Below are 22855 nucleotides of genomic sequence, written 5' to 3' on the forward strand. Positions count from 1 at the left end.
CACCCATGTTCCCGCAATATATGATTTTGGGACGAACTAAGATAAATGTTTTAATTAACCATGTTTTGGAATGTTTGGATTTAGAAGATATCTGTGTTTTGACTATAATAAAAATAAAATTTTTACCCCTGATTTTTGCGTCGTTACATCGATTGAATAAACACTTCGCAGTTCAGAAAGTCTGAAAATCAGGAAAATGAAAAATTCGAACAGAACTCAGAAATTCGATCGTGTGACCCAAAATGGCATTGGCCGTCAGACTGTGTCCCTGTGGATTCTACCCTGCTTCCATGTGCTATATCATTAGTGCAACCAGTAGTGAAAGTTTTATTTGTTTAATACGCCCGCGACAACGTGTTAACAAATTGGCGCGGTTGCCGGGGAAACAGTGGTTTCTAATAGTTTTATGCGCAATTTTTTTGTTCAGGTACATCTCTAGCTTTTGATCCAAAAATTGAGAGAACTGTAATGAAACTGAAGAAAGAAGCAGCAAAGAGAAAACAATCAGCTGATTTCTTTGGTTCATCATCTTCTATATCTCCAGACATCATCACAACACAAGGCACTCCCATGTGGAACGAACCAAATCCATTTTTGTTACGAAAGTACCCCTATCTTCACCTTCTTACAACCCTTATAAAACATACTTCCCACCCTCCTCAGTTAAATCTAAAACCACAGACTCTTATGAAACTGAATCTGAAGAATCAGTCATGAGTGGAGATGAAGCATAAAAACTCTCAGAGAGTAGGCCAGTCAAGAAGTCAATCAGCAGCCCCTCTGCATTACTTTTCCGGAAGCCCCGAACTTTGAGTTGAAATATGGGCTGATACATATTCTTCCCATGTTCCGAGGTCTAGAAAACGAAGACCCACATAAATTCCTCAAGGAATTTCATGTGGTTTGTTCAGGAATGAAGTCGAATGTTGTCACAGAAGATCAGATAAAGTTAAGGGCATTCCCTTTTTCACTTCAAGGTTCAGAAAGAGAATAGCTATATGAGCTCCCATAGGTTCCATTACCACTTGGACAGAACTCGCAAAGCTGTTTTTAGAGAAATATTTTCCAGAAACGCGAGTTTCCAGTCTTAGAAGAGAAATATTGGTATCAAACAAGGAAAAAGAGAGGCTTTACACACTTACTGGGAGAGATTTAAAAAGCTTATGGTTTGGTGCCCACAACATGGGATCAACGATTATCATCTCTACCACTACTTCTGTGAAGGTTTGATACCCATGGAGAGGTGCCTGATAAATGCTTCCAATGGCGGTTCCTTAGGTGAAATGACACCAACTGAAATCCGGGAGCTGATCGAGAAGTTGGCGATAGAGTCGAAGCATTCCGGAACTGAAGACGAGTGGTATTGAGATAAACAAAGGGGTGTCAAAGAAATCAGAAATTCATATATGGAGTCTCAGATTTCTGAACTAACAAAGGTTGTTCTGTTCCTGATAAAAAAAATTGCAATGAAACCATGTGGAATCTGCTTGAAGACAGATGATCCAACAGATATGTGTCCATTACTGTAAGAGGATACAACTACACTAAAAGCTGTCGGAGGCTATCCAAACAATTATCAGAATAATTTTCAGAGAAGCAGCAATATCACATGCCACCTGGATTCCATCAGCAGTGAAGTTATCAGTAACCAGGCTTTCAGCAAAACTTTCTACAACCAAATTTTCAGAGTCCAAATTTTCAGAACCAGAATTCTCATCAGCAACCCAATAGTTCCAGCATGGCCTTAGAAAATATAGTGAAGAGTCTTGCCACGAGCACCCAAGCATTCCAGAAAGAAACTAGAGCTAGTATAACGAATCTGGAATAACAGGTGTCTCAACTTGCTACTTCCGTGGGTCGTCTGGAATCTCAAGGAAAGTTACTGGGGAACATTAAGAATAATCCGAAGCACAATGTGAGTGTTATTTCCTTAAGAAGTGGGAAAAGTTATTGAGGCCCAAGCGCATCTGAACCTGAAAAAGAAGCTAGAGAGGAATATGAAGAAGTTCTGGTAGAAGAAGATGATTTAAAAGAAAAAAAAGAGGAAGAGTATGAGGAGGTGTTAGTTGAAGAAGAATCTGAAAAGCTAGAAGAAACAAAAACTCGAAAACCAGTCCAGCAGAATCTGAAGGAGTACAAGCCAGTTGTACCATTTCCATCAAGACTGAAGAGTACGAAGTGTGGAAGAGAGGATGAAGACATCATGGAAATTTTTCGTAAGGCTGAGGTAAATATTCCACTTTTAGATTTCATAAAACACATCCCTCGTTGTGCCAAGTTTCTAAAAAATTTGTGTATCTCTAATAAAAAAAATGAAATTTAATGAAAATATCAAAGCTGGTGAAAATATTTCTGCCATTTTGCAAAAAAGTTTTCCCCCAAAGTGCAAGGATCCGGAGATTTTCTCGATTCCTTGTATCTTGGGAAACCTTAACTTTTCAAAAGTCATGCTTGATTTAGGAGCTTTAGTCAATGTCCTTCCCTTTTTGTTTTTGAAAAATTAAAATTGGGAACTCTAAAAAAGACCGGGATAATTATCCAGTTGGCTGATCACTTGATAGCAGACCCAAAATGTGTACTGGAGGATTTTCTTGTCCATGTGAATAATCTGATATATCCTGCTGATTTTTACATTCTGGATATGGGTAATTTAGACATATCAGATACAAATTCTATCATTTTGGGAAGGTCATTTATGAAAACTGCAAAAACAAAAATAAATATTTTTAATGGTATGATTTCAATGGAGTTTGATGAGGAAGTGGAGAATTTTAAAATTAATGATGATAATTTTCTTTCTAATTATATTTCTGTTAATTATATTGGTACCAGCAGTCTTTTATTTAAGAACTGATGTGTGTTTTATAATATCTCTGTGCAAAGAATATTTGTAGATAGGAATTTATCAGACACATCAGAAGAGCTGGAAAAAGGAAATCTTTGGGAAAAAGAAGAAAAATTAATTACTGAAAAAGAAGTTATTCGAAGGGGCTGAGATGGAGCTGACCAGAAATAAGCTTGGGGAGGAAGAAAAAAGATTTCTGGAAAAAAGATTAAAGAAAAAGTGATGATTTCTGCTAAGAAAGTTTCTGAAAAGAAGAAAATTTGAAAAGAAGGAGATAAATTCTACAAAACAAAAGATCAGAAAACGAAAGAAGTTTAAAAATCTGAAAAACTTATCTAAAGACAATGTGGAGTATTTCCAGTTTGCTTCACAAGTCCCAGATCCACCAATTTTTCCATATTTGAAAGGATCTGGAGTAACAAGGAAGAGAGTTGAGCTTTAGAGAAGCCCAACCACACCAATTAGCAAATCTGGTTGGGCAAAGTCGAGTCAACGACTTTAAAAATGGGCAGCTTTCCGAGAGGCAACTCGAGAAGTAGTTGTTAGTTTTTTTTTACACTTTCAATAAAGAGATAGTCACAATTCCATGCAAGCTTGGGGAAATTAGAGGATCTTTAGAGTTGCTGAAATTCATATTTTTCGTCGACATCATCGTCCAAATCAAATTTCTACAAACTTATCAGTTACATTCATTCCTAGTTGCACCATTTTGCTTTTATATATGCTTTATTAAGTTGTTCATTCCTATATGAGCATTGATGACAATGCATCATTTTAAGCTTGGGGAGGGGGTAAGTGAAAATTTGCATTTTTGTTAAAAAATTTAAATTTTTAGTTTTTTTAGGTTAATTTTTTTTGCAAATTTTTTTTCTGCATTTTTTTCTACATTGCATTTGCTTATAAAAATTTGAAAAACCAATAAAATATTTTCCTTTTTATGTTTCTGCATATAAAAAAATCGAAAAACTCAAAAAGATTTTATTTCTAGTTATTTTTATTTTTTGCATATAAAAAAAATTGAAAAAATTACAATTTTTACATGAGATGATGATATTATTTACTTTCAATAGATCTATAAAGATGAAGTGTGATAGTTACCGAAAATAACAGTCTCATTACAACCACTTTTAAAATTATCTTTTCATATCAGAAAGTGGTTTAAATGTTTTCGAAATATGAACCAACATAATATTCGAATAATTTTTACAATGGAAGTGTGGAATGGAATAACGAACAGTGTTTTAGAAATAATTTTTTTAAATGCCTTAAAAAGAACCTAGATCGAATAACCATTTTCTTTCCTTGAAGTATTGAACCCTATAGTTTTTGCGCCTTCTAAGGTTAGGAGGGAACCCTTATTATATCCACACAATTAATTATCATTTTTGAACTATTGAAGATACCGTGGCCGGTAGGCCTCAAAGTAAAATCCACTCCCAATCAATATATATGATAGAAATGGTACATCAAGAAACTTGAAGAAATCTGAAATTCAAAGTTAAATCCAAGTCAAGTTCAAGTTAAAATCAAGAACGAAGCAAGTTAAATCTGAAGGGTTAATCAAGAAAAAGAAGTTGCGTAGTATAATGAGATTGATCCCTCGATAGTGGAATCATAGGGGTAAGCTTGGATATCCTGTCCATAATGGAGATTACCGCATTTACTGGACGAGTTCGGAAAAAAGGAGGGGTTGGTCAAGCTAAATTTTTATAAACGAATTTTCGTGAAATTTTTTTTAGAAATATATTGTTTTCACAAATTTAATTTGGCGTAGAAATTATTTTCTCAAGCTTGGTTTTACTTATTATACATGAATTCTGAATCTGCAATAAATGTATTGAGATTGTTGTCTAGGTAGTGTCTTCATTGGAGCTTCCTCGGTGTGAAATCTGATCATGTGAAAAAAAGAGTGAAGTAGTTTTGGTTCAAGTTTTTAGTTTCCTTTATTTTATTCTAAATTCTTTTTAGGTCATCTAAAACTTTCCATTTGCTTATAATGTTTAATCTTTTTATTACTTGAGGGCAAGTAAGGTTCAAGTTTGGGGAGATTTGATAGATGCCATTTTATGCATCTTTTAGGGTAGTTTTTATTAGCATTTAGCATCATATTTTACACATTTGCATGTAATTAGTTTATATAATGTTCATCTCATGTCACTCGTTAGATCCCGTACTGCTAGCGTTTTTATGTTATTTTCAGATAATTCAAGTGGAGTAGTACTTTGGAAGCAGCTTTGGATGCATTTAATGGAGAACTGAAGTCTAAATGGAGTTTGGAACTCATTAAGGATTATTAGGAATTCTTGCAAGATGTCTTGGTCAAGAAATATTCGATCGAATTGATCATACGAAGATAGATTGCTATATTCTAAAACCTAATGGATGTTGCTTACAGTTTTCACCCCCTGTCAATATTTTGACCATATTACATGACTCGTAACTCCAATTGATGAGATTCAAAATGTTCCAGAAACTAGAAAAAATTTTGGATGAATTTCATGCTTATGAAAAAAATCCGAAAATGCAAAAATTCGATCTAGTTTTGCAACATTCGATCATGCTCTCCAAAAATTCGATCGAATAAACACTTCGTAATTCATAAAGTCTAAAAATCAGAAAAATGAAAAATTCGACCAGAACTCAAAAAATTCTATCGTGTGACCCAAAAATTCAATCGGGTTTTTGGGTTTCTTGTTCCGAAAGACTGTGGCTCATATATTATGACAACCCGAAATTTCTATCTTGTAAAAGTCAAACTTGGTCAACGAAAGTCAAACATATCCAATAAAGGTCAAACTTATTTCTAACATTATCTTATGATTAGATTTGATTAATGAAATGAGTGTGTTCAATGCCTAGTATTCTAAAGTGTAGAATGATATGTGAGAAAGCCATTCGGACCGAAGCTTCGGACCGTGAACAACCCTTCGGACCGTGAACTGCCTTCGGGCCGTGATCAGGCTTCGGGCCGCACACGAGGTTCACAACCGTGAACCCACTTCGGACCGTGAACCCCTCCCATATATATATATATATATATATATATATATATATATAGAGGTGGGTTCAATTGAGAAAATAAAAAAGGTTGAGAATGGAGGAATCATTCTCAGCCACTCATTTAATCTAAGCATAAAAAGACACAGTGGCAAACTTGTAAATATGATAATAACCTTCAATCTCAAATACGCAACTGTAATCGATCGTTCATCATCCAAATTTCTCCTCCAACCTTCAACAATCATCCAGATTTCTTCAATTAAACCATCATCAACATCATCCAGTGCTAATCAATCATCGATCTTCGTCAATAACATGTTTATCAACACGATTCAACAGTTAACAACAAAAATTCATTTTTGGTTCTTTTAATCCAACCTTCAATTCTGCTTGAATACGATCAGATCTTCAACATCTACGATTAATTATACTCCCAGCGTCATTAGATCAACATCATCGATAATCAACAAAAAATCCACTTCATATCATTCATTCAACATCGATTATCAAATAAAACTTCAAAATTGAGGTTAGAAAAAGATGAAATCGTTTTTTTTTTGAAAAATTTCATATAATTCTCTATCAATCTACTATTTTGTAAGATTTAAATAGTCAAAGTATCATGTTTTTAACATTTTTAAAAAAGTTAAATTGTATGTACTCCAACTGTTTGATGAAATGCATAAACTAAATTACCACGTTATATTCATATATGAATATGTTTTCTCACCTGAATCAGTATATGATTATTAAAACAAAAAACAAATATTCAAGTCTGTATGTTATTCATATGTGAATAACATATAAAAATTATATATATTTGTGAAAATACCTTGTAATATTCATATATGAATATACTGTGTAATATTTATAAGTGAATATATCATCTAATATTCACAAGTGAATATACTATGTAATATTCACATGTGATATACCATGTAATACTACATAATATTCAGATATGAAAATAGTATCTAATATTCATAAGTGAATATACCATCTAATATTCACAAGTGAATAAACTATGTAATATTCACAAGTGAATGCATCGTCTAATATTTAAATATGAATATACTATGTTTATTATATGTTATATTCATATATGAATGCATCGTCTAATATTTAAATATGAATATACTATGTTTATTATATGCTATATTCATATATGAATGATACTTAAATTGTAAAAAAAATTAATCATAGTTTTTGTTCATAAGTGAATAACGAATGTACTGTAGTAAAAACCTATTCATTTTTATTCACTTATGAATAACCATAGCTGAAAATATAAAAAAAATAAATTTTTTATTTTATCTTAAAACTATATCAATATGGATGTCTATTTGTAGAGAATAAAAAATCATGAATTTTGGTATATTTAAAATCATTTTTCGATAAAAATAGCTTCTTAAAAATTAAAAAAAAACGAAAAAACTATGTTTTTGTATATATTAAGGTAATGCTTAGCATAATTTAAGAAAACATGTCTATTCCTTTCCCATTTCCGCTGGTACGACGGAGGCTTTTGCGGCAAAAATAAATGAGTGGCTGAGAATGATTCCCCCATTCTCAACCTTTTTTTTCTCAATTGAATCCTCCTCTATATATATATATATATATATATATATATATATATATATATATATATATATATATATATATATATATATATATATATCGGCTGATTTTAATTCACTTCTACACTTTCAATCAAAAATCCAACCCTTTTATCTCAAGTATCATCAACCAAGAATATCCTCTCTCCTCAAGAACATGCTAAACTCATCCTTTCTCATCATATTCATGGGATATTCACTAGTTCTCTATAGGATCTAACAGTTTCACGAAGAACACGCGAAGAACACGAAGAACACCCGACCGGAAACCTTTGAATCTTCTTACAAACTTGCCTAGGATCTTCAAGTGTTCTTGGGCCGTGAACCATATTTGGGCCGTGAACACTTCATCTGGGCCGTGAACACTCCAAGTGTTCTTGGACCGTGAACCCTTCTAGGGCTGTGAACTCCTTGCAGCCTCCTATATTTGCTTATAACACTCCTTTTGTAAGTGTTTCTTGCATGCTAGGTTGTTTTCCTAATACCTTAGAGGTTTCAATTCTCTAATTGGGTACATATATGCTATGTAAAATGCTATTTAGGACTTCTTTTGACCCGGGAACTAGCTTGTGAAATAAAACATCCTATATCGATCTTTCATTCAAATCACTCACACAAGGTGAGTTCATACCCCTGCAAATTCAGTTTTAAATGCTTCTAAATGTTTTTAGGGGGGAGAATACAAGTATGAACACAATATGAAATTTGTGTTTATAAATTACATGTGAATACATCAAACAAAAGGATTTATTATACTCAAAAACTTGTTAAAAACTCTTTAAAACTCTTTTTAGATTGTTGTTTATTATCAAAATCATATTCGTATATCTATTTACGTATAATTATGATTTAACGGACTTAGGACTATTGCTAAATACCGTAACTCCTGTTCCTTGTTTGGTTGTGGGCTTTGGGTAGGATCACTAGTCCGACTGTCGGATAAATCATAGTTATACTTATTAAATACACATATGAATATTAAACCCCATTTCTAAGGAACATACTTAATTTAGTTGCTTATGGTGAGTAATTGAGTCTTTTCTGCAAATCAGTAACATTTCAAACACATTTGCTAGTAAACAATAATAGGTATAGTTTAGAGGATTACTACATAGTATTTCTAGAACAGTGAAACATACATGAGTCAGTTCATACATACTATCACTATACATTACATACATACTATTACAAGAACAAAATGAACATACATACTATAACAAGAACAAGATATCTAAAACGTGATAAAATCATTTCAGGACATAGCAATATACTTGCTATGTCACAGTATTATAACCAGAGTGTCCTGTAGGGAGAGCATGAGTTTGTGTATAGATCTATACTGGATTGACAATCCTACACCTTGTTGCTAGCTACAGTAGGACCGGCAGGTCTACGGGTGACAAATGCCATAACTTTTCGACGTCTGAAGAACGTCGTGTTTCACACTAGTCAAGCAAGCATGATTATAACTTTATCACAATTTTAACCTTAAAATTAACCAATTTGGTTACAAGGTAGGTTAATGCATCAGTAGTGTATTTCATACAATACTACTGTAAGTCTACATTTTTCCATTTACATTCATACAGTGATATTCTCACACGAGTAATGCATACTATTTTTAGCATAAAAATAGTTTTACACATATGGAAAACATTTCATTTATACTGTTTCAAGTACAAACTTACATTTTACACTTTATTCAAGAGGATAGAACATACAAAACAGTTGAGTCTTGGTAGAAGACTACTTTTCATTTAAGTAGAAATATAGGATTTTCTGGAAAGCTACAAACATTTTTACTTTACATATACAAACATTTTCATGAAACAAATGCGAACATTTGACACAAAAATACTTATGAACTCACTCAACTTTTATGTTCATAGTCTCTTTCAAAATAACTTGTTTTCTCAGGTCACTAGTGGACAGGTACAGATGGCCAGGTTTTTGAGAACACAGAGCATGTTCAAGACTCGTCTTTTTATTTTGATATAATTTTTGGTTTCTTACAACTTTATACAGAACACACTTGTATTAACTATATTATTAATGCAATGGATGATGTTGTTGCTTGTTTTACTATTGTGCATTGTTATGATACTGTACATGAAGTCCTCTGCCCCCGAACGTTTCTGCCGTTCTGGTTTGGGGGTGTGAACTGAGTATATCAACCCATAAAAGATATACAACTATAAACACATCGGGATTAAAACACTCTGACCAAGAGTTATACTTTTAAAATAATAAAATATTTTACTAAAGTATACATACATGCATTCATACTGGGATCAGTGTCATACTAGAACATAACAAAAGTATTACGGTTGTTGGACAGCACAAGTGGGCTTGGGGACATATAATCAGGTATGAGAATGATATAGCCTAATCAACTATACCTATCCGAGAAGTGATTAGCATGTGCCTAGGAATGGTTGTGGTGTTGCGACAAGTCTAAAAACTTACCAGCTCTACTACAATGAAAACTCTAGAACAAAACGTAAACTTAAAATACTATAGGAGTATTTTGTGGTACTATAATTACTTATGTCAAAACTAAAAAGGTCTTTACTAGTAGGTCAATAGTTGCTGAGTGGATACGCTAAGGTTATATGTGACTAAGGTGTTATAGACTGAGAAGCTGTGATCTTTGCCTTACTTCCAGTTCCTTGTTTGGTTGTGGTCTTAGAGTCGGGTCACTTAATTGAAGGTCTATTCTATCTTGGTTATATATGACTGGCATGCACTACACAAGTATTGAAGGAACTGGTAAGGATCATCCTATAATTATCTATAGTGATACATCTAATATATGTCTCTGACACCCCTTTTCTCGCTTAGATAACATGGTTGGATTCCATCTACCTGGCGACCCGTACTTTCCCTGCTAAGGGAATGATGGATGGCTTGAAGCTGAGCCTGAAGATGAGAACCCAGTGGTCCCAGTGGAAGAAGACCCTGAGGAGAGTTTTGAGGAAGAAAACGAAGAAGATGAACAGGAAGACACAGACTCAGAACCAGAGGTCTATAATCCACCCAAGTTGCTCCAAACCCCAACCCTCGTTAGGCTTTTCAAGGCCCGACACCGTTGTGGGCTGTGAACTTGGGAAGGTAGAGCCACGAACAGGGACAACCACCTCCCTACAAAGGAGACCAGAGTTACTATAACTTGAATGAGGGAGGCTCAGCAGACAGAGTCCTTCCTATCCTAGTTCATTGTGTTGCTCGCAATGCTGAGCAGGGAAGAGAAACCTTCGACCAAGTCATGGAGATCAGGGCTAACTCTAGAGTCAACACAGTTCGTATCCGCCACTTGACCGATGATCAGGAACTAACAAGGACTCACACTGACGCTTTGCAGATTGAACTGAATGCCTGTCAATCTGAAGTAAGGGATCTTCGTCAGAACGAAGTGGCATTGTGTAACATCCGGATTCCCAGGTATCTTATTTTAAGTATTTATCTTGAGTTTTAGGGAGGGACTCGGCGAGTAGGCGCTCAGACTCGCCGAGTAGGATCGCGTTGCTGACTGGATTAATGAGCGGACTCGACGAGTCGGAAAGGGGGGACTCGACGAGTCCACACTGTGGGTTGAAACCCTAAATCCCCGGGCCTGAGCCCTATTTAAAGGACCTTATAGCCCTCTTGTGCGGCTATCAGTCCTGAGAGAGTGCCCCTTGAGAGCTTGAGCGAGTTGAGAGAGTGATAAGGCCATTTTGATCGATTTTGGTGTGATTTAGCAAAGGAGAAGTTGTTTCCAGCAAGAGGAGGTCAAGGGAGCTGTGGATCCAGGGTTTTCAAGTTCAGATCTACACTATTGAGGTATCTAATCGAACTTCCTTTCTGTTTTGGGTTAAGATCTATGATCTAGGGTTTTCTATAACCTTTTAGGGCTTGAAAAGTTGAGTTAATGGTCCCTTGCTGTGTTAGACCTCGGATCTGGACCCATAGAGGTCCAGAGAGCCTTCCCCATTCTACTTTATGTTGGTTTATGGAGGAAAGGAGACTAGGTTGCCATTTTAGAAGCCATTTCACCAAGGAAAGCCTTGGGTGCATTGCATGTGAGTCAAGTTTCGACCTTTACGTGGTTTTTGGTCGTGGAGAAGTCAGATCTATAGTTTAGAGAAACAGATCTGACCTCAGAAGGTCATTTGAGAGCTGTTATGGGAGCAACTCGCCGAGTCCATAAGTGGACTCGACAAGTCGAGTCGGGGTTGCCCCGCGATTCGTTGCAGAATAACCCGGCGAGTAGAGGAGGGACTCGACGTGCCAAGTGAGGCTTAGAAGGATTCAGGGGACCCACGTGGACTCGCCGAGTCGCCCGAGTGCACTCGACGAGTCTGGTCAATGTTGACCGTTGACTAGAGTTGACTTTTGTTGACTTTTAGGGTTTGGTCAATGTTAGGGTCTTTGGACCATGAGAGGGGTAAAATGGTCTTTTACCCTTCTGAGAGTACTAAGAGAGGGATTAGCCTAGCCTTAAGGGTTGTATTGATTAGAGTGCTTATTCCATGTGATTAGGCGGGGGCTAGACCGGATTTTTACCGAGTTCGAGATTTGTCGAGTTACCCGAGGTGAGTCTTCTCACTATACTTTACCTTGAGTGGTAAGTATAGTTATGTGACAGAGTATCTTGTATGCTATGTATGTGATGTGTTGCACTGCATTATTTCTATGTGATTTATGCTGTGTGTATTCCAGAGTTTACACAGCTAGGACCGGAAGGTCCACAGAGTTAGGGCCAGTGGGCCCACAGAGTTATAACCTCGAGTGGCTAGTATGTGCTTTATGTGGTATTTTGGGGAACTCACTAAGCATTTATGCTTACAGTGTTTTTGTTGGATTAATGTCTCTAAGTCCATAACTATAATTGGTAAGACTAGACCCGACCCGGCATGGTCCATTTGGGTTGCATGGCATCATGCATTTGGATAGACTATAATGAGAGAAATAACACTTAAGGTTGGTTAATATATTATAAGTTCTAATATATTAATAAGGTTATTTAATTAGTATTGATCAAGAATTAATTTGGAATTAATTAAGTGATCAAAAGGAGACTAATTAAATATATGGGTTGATTGTGTAAATCATTCATTCTTATATATGTGGGCTTATGATCCAAGATTCCTTATGTTGGACTAAGTCCATGGGGTGACCCATGGATACTCCATGGAGGTTAAAATCCATGGAGCATAAGGAATGGGTAAAGTTATGAGTTACATGGTGTAACCCTAATAGCCACCATACAAAAGAATCCCATAGCTCAAGAAATCGTACACTAATGTGTGAATATGAGGGCTAGACGATTTCAAGGAGTGTTCCATTTCTCTCAAGTCATTCCATGTGCATTTGGTGTTGTGTGAACCATTTGAGGTGTCACACTTGGGGCACTAGGTGTTGTGTGAACCATTTGAGGTGTCACACTTGGGGCACTAGGCACTCAAGCTTCATGGAGACAAGCTACATCAAACAAAGGTATGTATTCTATCCATTTGATTACCCAAGTATCAAGTATTGTATGCTAGATAGGGTAATACCTTGGAAAGTTCATAATTGCATGTATAATAGATAAAACATAGATCCAAGGTATTTAGGGTTGCATGTACACTTAGGAGTGTTAGAATGCGCAAAACCCATCAGTGGTGTCAGAGCCAAGGCTTGTTTTCTTGTTATACTTGCAAAATTAGCTGAAAAATCGAATTGTATTAGTTTAAAAGTTATGCTAATTACTTGAAAAAAATTTGATGTGAATTATCTTTGTTCATATGAGTTTATTAGATTAATAGAAAAGTTAATTGATTATGTGTTTTCAATCCATTTTAATCTAAGAGTTGATTCTAAAATGTGTTTTTGTAACTTGTCCTCAAGTTATATGAAAAGTCACATTTAAGTTTCATAAAACTCATAAAAAGTTGGCAATGGTTACAAAAATGAAGAGTCTTGTCCTCATTAAATGGTTTTATGACTCCATAACTTGTCCTCAAGTTATGGAGGTTCAAGAGTCACTTCATTAAATGATAAAATGTGTAACCTTAATTAGTTCCATAAGTTACAAAAATAAAGAAAAGTTACATTCTTTTATTAGTTTAAAGTCTTCCATAACTTGTCCTCAAGTTATGGAACTTGAAGAGTTTTTTTTAATTAAAACTACTTTAAACACATAAGTTATGGAATTAATTAGTTTTGAATATTTTCAAAACTTGCCCTCAAGTTTTGGAATTTGTAAAATTTTCCCCATGAATACTTTAATTCCAAGTTAGCCCTTAGAATTTTAAAAGTTAAAATTCAACCCTTATACTTTATAGTATTATAAGTTAATAATAAATATATGTATAAGAGCAAGTCAGTCTTACCGTTAGTAGGCCTCATTCACGAAGCCGGTCTATAAGGGGGGTATAAGGTTACTGCCTATAAAATGACAGTTTAATGGGTGTCCACTCTCACCCACCGCTTCCTTGACTGGTGGAGGGTCGTTAGCCGAACTGGTAGGACAAGGACTATAATTCTCCCTTCATTAAAAGTATTAATGATAAATACTAAGTAACTAAACACTTATAAATTCCCAATCTTAGTTACTTAGGAAAATGTGAATAAGGTGCTAATCCATGAAAGTACACTTTGCACTTTGTTTAAGTCGGTTAGTGGAGCGTGTGTGGTTAACCGGCACACTAACTCGTATTTAACAAGGTAGGCAAAGGGTAACTTAATGTTTATCATAGTATCGATGGAGCGTGTGTGGTTAACCGGCACATCGATTGAGGGGTAAACACTTAAGGGTACCAAGTAATTTGCATGGTTACTTCACACCTTGTTTTGTGATCCTCGGCATCCCAGTCACAAAACCTGAAGGGCACACTCGAGATTGAAACGTGCCTTTGAAAAGTTCAATGAATCTCAAAAGAATCTAGGAGTTTCAAAACCAATTAAAACCTAATAATACATTTCGTTTATCTTGGTGGAAATTGGTGAATCGTCATTCACCTACCTTCAAATATTCTGTAGCTTGGATTACGGCATCCCTCTTCCAAGTTATAAAATATTGTGTTGGGTCCTAGCCTTAATATTTCATATTGGGTGTTATATTAAGGACTTTAAATCAACTATCTTGAATTTCTCCCAAAAGATGTCTAGTTCAGACATCTATGATCATCCCAAATCTCTTGGAACTTCACTTCCTCCACCTCCTCCAATTATTCTCCCTAACCCACAAGTTCTTGAAAAGTTTAAGGTCACTCAAGCCAGCAAAGGTCTATGTGTGATCACATCTTGGAGATGTAGTCACATATTGACAAGCCGGGAGATTTGGGTGTCAAAGTCTTGAGAAAGTTGGTGGCTCAACTACTTTCTAAGTCACATAGTGAGTTCCTTTGGGACTCCTATGAAACATACTATGACAAGACCCTTAATGATCTTATCTATTTGCTAAGATCAACTTCCTAAAACTTTATGGACATTGACAATGATGACATTGGATATCCAGTAAAGCTCTCTCTTCCCAATGGAAAGGGATCGGCCATAGTCAACTCGGTTGACCAAATGATAAAGAGAGAGGCTAAGTCTTAGATAGTCCCATTATCAAGGGTCCATTGCCAAAGGAAGGGGCATTGGTTGCGAAGCTGCCAAATTTACCTAAGGATGTTAAAGTCAATAAGTTTGACTCTACTTCAGGTAAAGTCCATTGTCTAACTCTATTAAGTTCCGACTTGGAGATTCTTATTACATGATGTGACTAGGTCACATGTTGATGTTTGAAGAATCAAAGAAAAGTGAAGAAACTTAAAGAAAGAATATGCTGAATCTGATCGCGTAGATGGATTTCTATCGCATAGCTTGAAGATCGGATTCTTGAGATACTTCTTAGGAGTTATGATATATTGCTTAGGAATAGATAACAACAAAGTTTTCATGTGCTTTTGCACTGTAAGGATAGTTTTTTCCGCAAAGTTTTTAAAATAAAAGGAAAATTTTTGATTTTATTTATTTTAAAATATCCTTACAATGGCATTTGTGAAAATCTTTGTTGCTTATAAGATTCCATTAAGAGCAAGAGTGAAAATATGAATTTGATTCTTTCATTTGTGGTAGTGTCCAAATTTACCAAATAAGGAAAGATTCTCATCACCCAAGTTTCAGTTGGATAGAAACTTGGAATCATGCAAGTTGTATAGTATGATGAATGAGAATTTTCAACTTTGGAAAATTAAGACTAGTTCCTTGTTCACATGTATATGTGAGTCAAGTGAAGGACTAAGGGATCGAGTACACATTCTTGTGCACTGATCAAGTCCACCATAAAAGATCGATAAGACTATTCGTCATGATTTACTAAGGCTTAGTAAATATGATTATACTTACAAGCTTAAGTATAATTCTGAGACATTGAAAAAGTTTCAATGTATGACAGAACGAATGAGAAGAATCAAATTAGGCAGAAGGATAAAAGTTTCTCAAATCTGAAAAGATGGGAGAGTACTTTAGTATCATGTTTTAAGATCATCTTAATGATTTTGAGACCTTATCACAATTCATCCTCTAAGTGCATTCTGATAGTTAAGAAGAGGAGTTATGAATTGTTGAAGTGGTTAAATCAAGAAGATGATTCATACATCGTTCCAAAAACAATTCTTAGAGTTATACTCTAAGATTGTAACTTGAGTGACATGTCTTAAAAGATGTTTAAAAACACTTGTCAAATGTAAGAGTAAAAGTTTTCTACTCTTGTACATTTGAAATTGGTAATTTGTGATGTTTTGGATAAAACAAAGATCAACTAAGGCCAATTGTGTTAAGTGTCTGTCTTGATTAAAATCCACACTATCTCTTGAATATTTGGCAAGAAAGTCTTATAGGTCAAGGAGACAGTGGGAGTCTAAAAGATCCTGAAAGGGTTTCAAGAAGTAATCAAGAATAAAAACCTGTATTTCATCACTAGCACACAACTAGAGGTTTATAACCTATCGTGTTGACATTTATGTGCCCATTCTAGTTAAGTTGGCTATACATTTGAGTTCTACATGTTCTCAATTGTTTGCATAGCTACTTGGAAGCAATGGCAGGCCCTTGAGCTGCCAGGTGGCAAGAAGTTAAGATTGCACAAGTTCAATCCATATGAGTTAGGATTTGTCACTAACCTTGTCTTGTGACCATGGTTTTGACGATTCACATGGATAAGAACACATACACCATAAAATCTAAGGTTCATAAGGTTTCTCTCCGATTCATGAAAATGATGGTGAGGAAACACTTCCACCAAGTAGATTTGAAGCAGATGGCAAAAGGTCTAAACAATTGAGACTATGATTACGACATCCCTTTTCATAGTTCTGAAATTGTTTAGACACACATGTGAGCTATCTAAGATAAGGTGTATGATTTTGATAAAGTCTTATCAAAGCAATCTAGTATCAGAAATTTGAACTTTGGTAAGAATGTCAATAAAGTATTGACTTCTAGAGGTCCAGTTGTTTTCTGGATACATGTCAAAGCTAGTGGGAGCATAAGTGTTATGCTAATAATCATCATGTTAGTGGGAGCATGATAATTATGATAAGTATTGCAAGTTAGCAATGTTAATTATAGAAAACAGAAGTTTCAATTCGTGAGATTGCAGGGGTTGAAAAAGTAGTTTTGCTATAATTAAGGGAGAGGAAATTATACTTCATTTCAATTCTAAAAGGCTTAGATTGAGATTTTAATCATCTTAGTCAAGAATATATATATGAATTTTATGTTGGTTTGGTTCAACTTAAGAAAATTCTATATATTGCATTCTCAAAATTCGATTATGATTACGACATCCCTCTTCATAGTCAAATTTTGAGAATATGGCAAACAAAAAAAAATTTATTATGGCAAAAGACTGGTCTAGAACCATGTCTTTATGTGAAACATCATGAATCGTATCCCATTTACTTTGGGTACAAGATCGATTACATGTGCTATAATATTTATCCTTTCTGAATTTTCCAAATGCCTTGGGGCGTTAAGGAGGAAAATGTCGAGAATTGGATATGACTAAAGTGATTAAGCAATTGTCGAGGACAATCTGAGGTTTACCAAAGATTGGTTGCTCAGGGACAGTTGGAAGTATAGTGCTAATTTTGGAAGGACCATATTGACATATTCTGAAAAGAGGCATCTCTTATTCAGAAGTGATAGTCAAAATGAGAATATGGAGTTGTCTCCATAGGTGGAAGTTATCTGTGTAAGATTAGAAAACTTAATGCAAGAAGCATGTCCAAAGAAATGTACTTTGAATATGAGACTTAGTTTCCATGGAGTTGATCTCCATTGGAATACCTTATAATGACTGTTGACAAGTCTTTGTGACTTTGTACATATTCATTACAGGAGGGTCAGTGCATATAAGTTTAAAATCTAAACAGATTTCGATAAATGATAGGAATTTGAAATTCTCACACTTTTCGATAAGGATTTGGGAGTGTGAAATTAGAATCATTGAAATTATGTTCAATTGGTTTATTTCACAAAGTAAGGATCATAGACAAACATAGAGTGCATACTTGGTGTATGGCAAAGCTATTGTTTAAGAAAAACATAGTGTACATGCTTGGAGCATGGGACAACTAGTGTTTTTAATTCAAGTATAAAGTTGATAAAACCGAAACAATGAATAATGAGTAATCAGTATGGTGATAAATAAAAGTGTTTATTTATATTCATAGGGTTTGATACCATATTTGATTCATTTATTCTTGTGTTTCACTTTGCATGTTTTGACTTCCAGAATAACTAAGTCGCTCTTCCTGAATGATTAAGTTATTCAAACCATCCACAGTCGGTCATATGGTGGAAGTAGATATGAATCAAGATTGTCATGGGTTGGTTTGTAGAGGTCCAAGTTGGTGGACAAAGTGGTGCTACAACACTCATGAGTGCTCATAAGTTCTGAGTATTGGATTCAACCCGCGCTCATTTGAATCACTTCATGGATTTTATCACGAGTGATCATGAGACGATAATATCTTATATTCTTCAAACCTAGAGATATGAGTTGTTACTATGAGTTGGTTGTACATTGATTGCACGAAAACGCATTCGGTAACTCGATGTTATAAAACGTGCCTTTGTGTATGATTCAACAAGTAGTAGAACAAGCCATATGAGTCGAAGTTTATCCATTCCTTTTACCTTCGGGATAAAAGCGATATCTGTGGCCCCTCGTTGATTTAAAGATGATACGTGTGAGTGCTTGGCCAAGCCAGGACCGATTTGATTTGTTCAATCAGTCAGTCATAATGAATCGGAAATCGGGAAACAACAAATGGACAGAGAGAATGATTGATAATCCATGTCTCAGTCCATATGATATCTAGAATGGAGGAATATATGATCCCTTATCTAATGGACAAGTCATTGACAAAGGTCAGAGTTCATCGACAAGGTCAGAGTTCGACAGAAGCTTTTGAGAGCTACGATTGCTGATTGGTTCCTGAAGTCATACGCAATAATAGTTTTAGACTTATCCAAGTGGGAGACTATTGGATTAATGTCTAAGTCCATAACTATAATTGGTAAGACTTGACCCGACCCGGTATGGTCCATTTGGGTTGCATGACATCATGCATTTGGATAGACTATAATGAGAGAAATAACACTTAAGGTTGGTTAATATATTATAAGTTCTAATATATTAATAAGGTTATTTAATTAGTATTGATCAAGAATTAATTTGGAATTAATTAAGTGATCAAAAGGAGACTAATTAAATATATGGGTTGATTGTGTAAATCATTCATTCTTATATATGTGGGCTTGTGATCCAAGATTCCTTATGTTGGACTAAGTCCATGGGGTGACCCATGGATACTCCATGGAGGTTAAAATCTATGGAGCATAAGGAATGGGTAAAGTTATGATTTACATGGTGTAACCCTAATAGCCACCATATAAAAGAATCCCATGGCTCAAGAAATCGTACACTAATGTGTGAATATGAGGGCTAGACGATTTCAAGGAGTGTTCCATTTCTCTCAAGTCATTCCATGTGCATTTGGTGTTGTGTGAACCATTTGAGGTGTCACACTTGGGGCACTAGGCACTCAAGCTTCATGGAGACATGCTACATCAAACAAAGGTATGTATTCTATCCATTTGATTACCCAAGTATCAAGTATTGTATGCTAGATAGGGTAATACCTTGGAAAGTTCATAATTGCATGTATAATAGAGAAAACATAGATCCAAGGTATTTAGGGTTTCATGTACACTTAGGAGTGTTAGAATGCGCAAAACCCATCAGTTTTGTGTTATGTGTTTCAGGTACCAGTGAGGATCGCGGGAAGGCGCCGGCATGATCAGTACACTGTTGGATAAGGTGTATAAGTCCATAACTATTTCTAGTATGTACTTGACCCGACCCGGCATGGTCCATTTGGGTTGCATGGCACCATGCAATTGGATAAACTAAAATGATAGAAATAACACTTATGGTTTATTAATATATTATAAGTTCTAATATATTAATAATATTATTTAATTAGTTTGATCAAGAATTAATTTAGAATTAATTAAGTGATCAAAAGATAACTAATTAAATATATGGGTAGATTATGTAAATCTTCCATATATTATATAGTGGGCTAAGAGGCTCCATGGATTATCAAGTTGGGTTCCACCCATAGGATGCTCCATGGGAGTTACAAACCCATGGGTCATGGAAATGAAGAGTCATGACACATTAGGGTTTACATGGTGTAACCCTAGATGTGTCAACACTATATAAGAAACCCATTCTCCACCAAAATTGGCCACACATAAGAAACAAGAGTGCTAGGCCGATTTTAGAAGTGTGTATTCTCTCTAAAGTCATTCCAAAATCATTTGGTGTTGTGTGAAGCATTTGAGGCATCACCCTAAACTGGAAATGGACTAGAAACATTACCCTAAACTGTTTTGATGTTTTAAAGCTTGTTTTAGATGGTGTAATGTTTATGCTAATCCATTTACAATGGCAATTATTAAAATTACAAGTTTTTTTTAAGTGTAATTTTTGATTCTTGAAAGTGTTCATATTCATGTTCTTGAACTTATGAAGATTAGATGATCATAGGAATTGTTTGTAACCTTCATGGTAGTTTAATTCATGATCATAATGTATTTTAATGGAGTCCATAACTTGTCCTCAAGTTATGGAAAACCAAAAGTCTCACTTTTATTAAAGCCATTAAAAGAACACAAGAGTTATAAAAATGAAGAGTCTTCATTTTTATTACTCAATTAATTCATAAGTTATAAGAAATGAAAATTTTTGGAAGTTTACAAAACTTGCCCTCAAGTTTTGGAACATGTAAAGTCTTGATTAAAACTTTAGTTCCAACCCTTAGAATTTTAAAAGTTAAAATTCAACCCTTATACTTTATAATATTATAAGTTACTAATATATATATGTATAACGTCAAGTCGTCTTACCGCTAGTAGGCCTCATTCACGAAGCAGGTCTATAAGGGGGGTATAAGGTTGTTGCCTATAAAATGGCAACTTAATGGGTGTTCACTCTCACCCACCGCTTCCTTGATCGGTGGAGGGTCGTTAGCCGAACGGGTAAGACAAGGACTTATAAATTCTCATTAAAAGTATGATGAATATTATAAAGTAACTAAATGCTTTTATTAAATTCCCAATCTTAGTTACTTTAGGAAAATGTGAATAAGGTGCTAATCCATGAAATTACACTTTACACTTTGTTTAAGTCGTTGGTGGAGCGTGTGTGGTTAACCGGCACACTAACTTGGACTTAACAAGGTAGGTAAAGGGTGACTTAAGGTTTACCATAGCATCGGTGGAGCGTGTGTGGTTTACCGGCACATCGATTGAGTGATAAACCTTGAGGGTACCAAGTGATTTGCATGGTTACTTCACACCTCGTTTTGTAATCCTCGGTATCCCAGTCACAAAACTTGGAGGGCACACTCGAGATTGAAACATGCCTTTGAAAAGTTTATTGAATCTCAAAAGAATCTAGGAATTTCTAAGAACCAATTAAAAACCTAATATTTATATTTCGTTTTTCATGGTGTAAATTGGTGAATCGTCATTCACCTACCTTTCAAATATGTTATAGCTTGGATTACGGCATACCTCTTCTAAGTTATAATATATTGTGATTGGATCCTAGCCTTAATATTACATTTGGGTGTTTTATTAAGGACTCTCTTAATATCTAAACTAATATTGTTCTCTTCTTTCAGATGTCTTCGAACAATGCTGCTTCTGGCTCTAATCCTAATGGCTCCTTTACCCTTATTAACTTGTGTAGGAAAGTCACTTTTGATGGATCCAACTTCAATGAATGGATCAGAAACATCAGGATGATTACCCGCTACGAGGACAAAGAATATGTCCTTGACAAGGAGCTTAAGGAGATTGATGAGACCACTGCAACTCCCCAGGAGATCGCTGACTTCCGGGCACATGAAAGGGATGCTACAAAAGTGGCATTCATCATGTTGGCCACCATGACAGCGGAACTCCAAAAGTCCTATGAGGACTTCTACCCTTTTGAAATGCACCAAGATCTGATGGAAAGATACCATCAAAGTGCACGACAAGTGAGGTATGAAATCATATGCTCTATCATAACAACCATGATGAAGGACGGGGAATCCGTCACGAGCCACATGCAGAAAATGCAAAAGTATGTGGATCGGTTGCTGAAGCTTAATGTGAACTTCCATGAGGAGCTTGCAATAGATATCATTTTGTACTCCTTACCATCGTGCTATGATCAATTCCGCATGACATATCACATGAATAAGGAAGAGGTCACACTCAGCAAACTTCAGGGACTCCTCAAGACCGCAAAAACAGGTCTTAAGGGTAAGTCGGTTGTTAACACTCCTACTCCAAACTCCGCCCCGGTTTTGGCAATCGGGAAAGGTAGAGGGAAGAAGAGGAAGAGCTCTTCGAAGGGTACCAAGGCTAGGACCCTTGATGGATCTTCTTCAAGTGGAACCAAGAAAGGTTTTGTCACTCCTTCTTCTGACCCTAAAGAGGCTGAATGCTTCTATTGCCATGAAAAGTCACATTGGAAGCGGAACTACCCAAAGTACCAGCAAGATGTGAAGGATGGGAAAGTTAAACCCAACCATGCAGGTATTTACACTATCTTATCTAATAACTCACCCCATTCTAACTCTTGGGTCCTTGATACCGGTTGTGGTATTCATATCTGTTCTGATTTGCAGGGACTAAGAAGAAGTGAGAATGTGGAGCATGGAAGAATAAACTTAATCATGGGGAATAGGAAAGCTTTACCTGTCACCAAGATTGGAGTTTATACTTTATCGCTAAGTAGTGGGTTTAGTTTAGATTTGAATAAATATTGTTATTCGCCAGAAATGGCAAGAAATATTATTTCCTTTCATGCATT

The sequence above is a fragment of the Lactuca virosa genome, chromosome 9 (assembly GCF_052849685.1).
Source record: "Lactuca virosa cultivar CGN04683 chromosome 9, Lactuca_virosa_CGN04683_v6, whole genome shotgun sequence".
NCBI classification, from domain to species: Eukaryota; Viridiplantae; Streptophyta; class Magnoliopsida; order Asterales; family Asteraceae; genus Lactuca; species Lactuca virosa.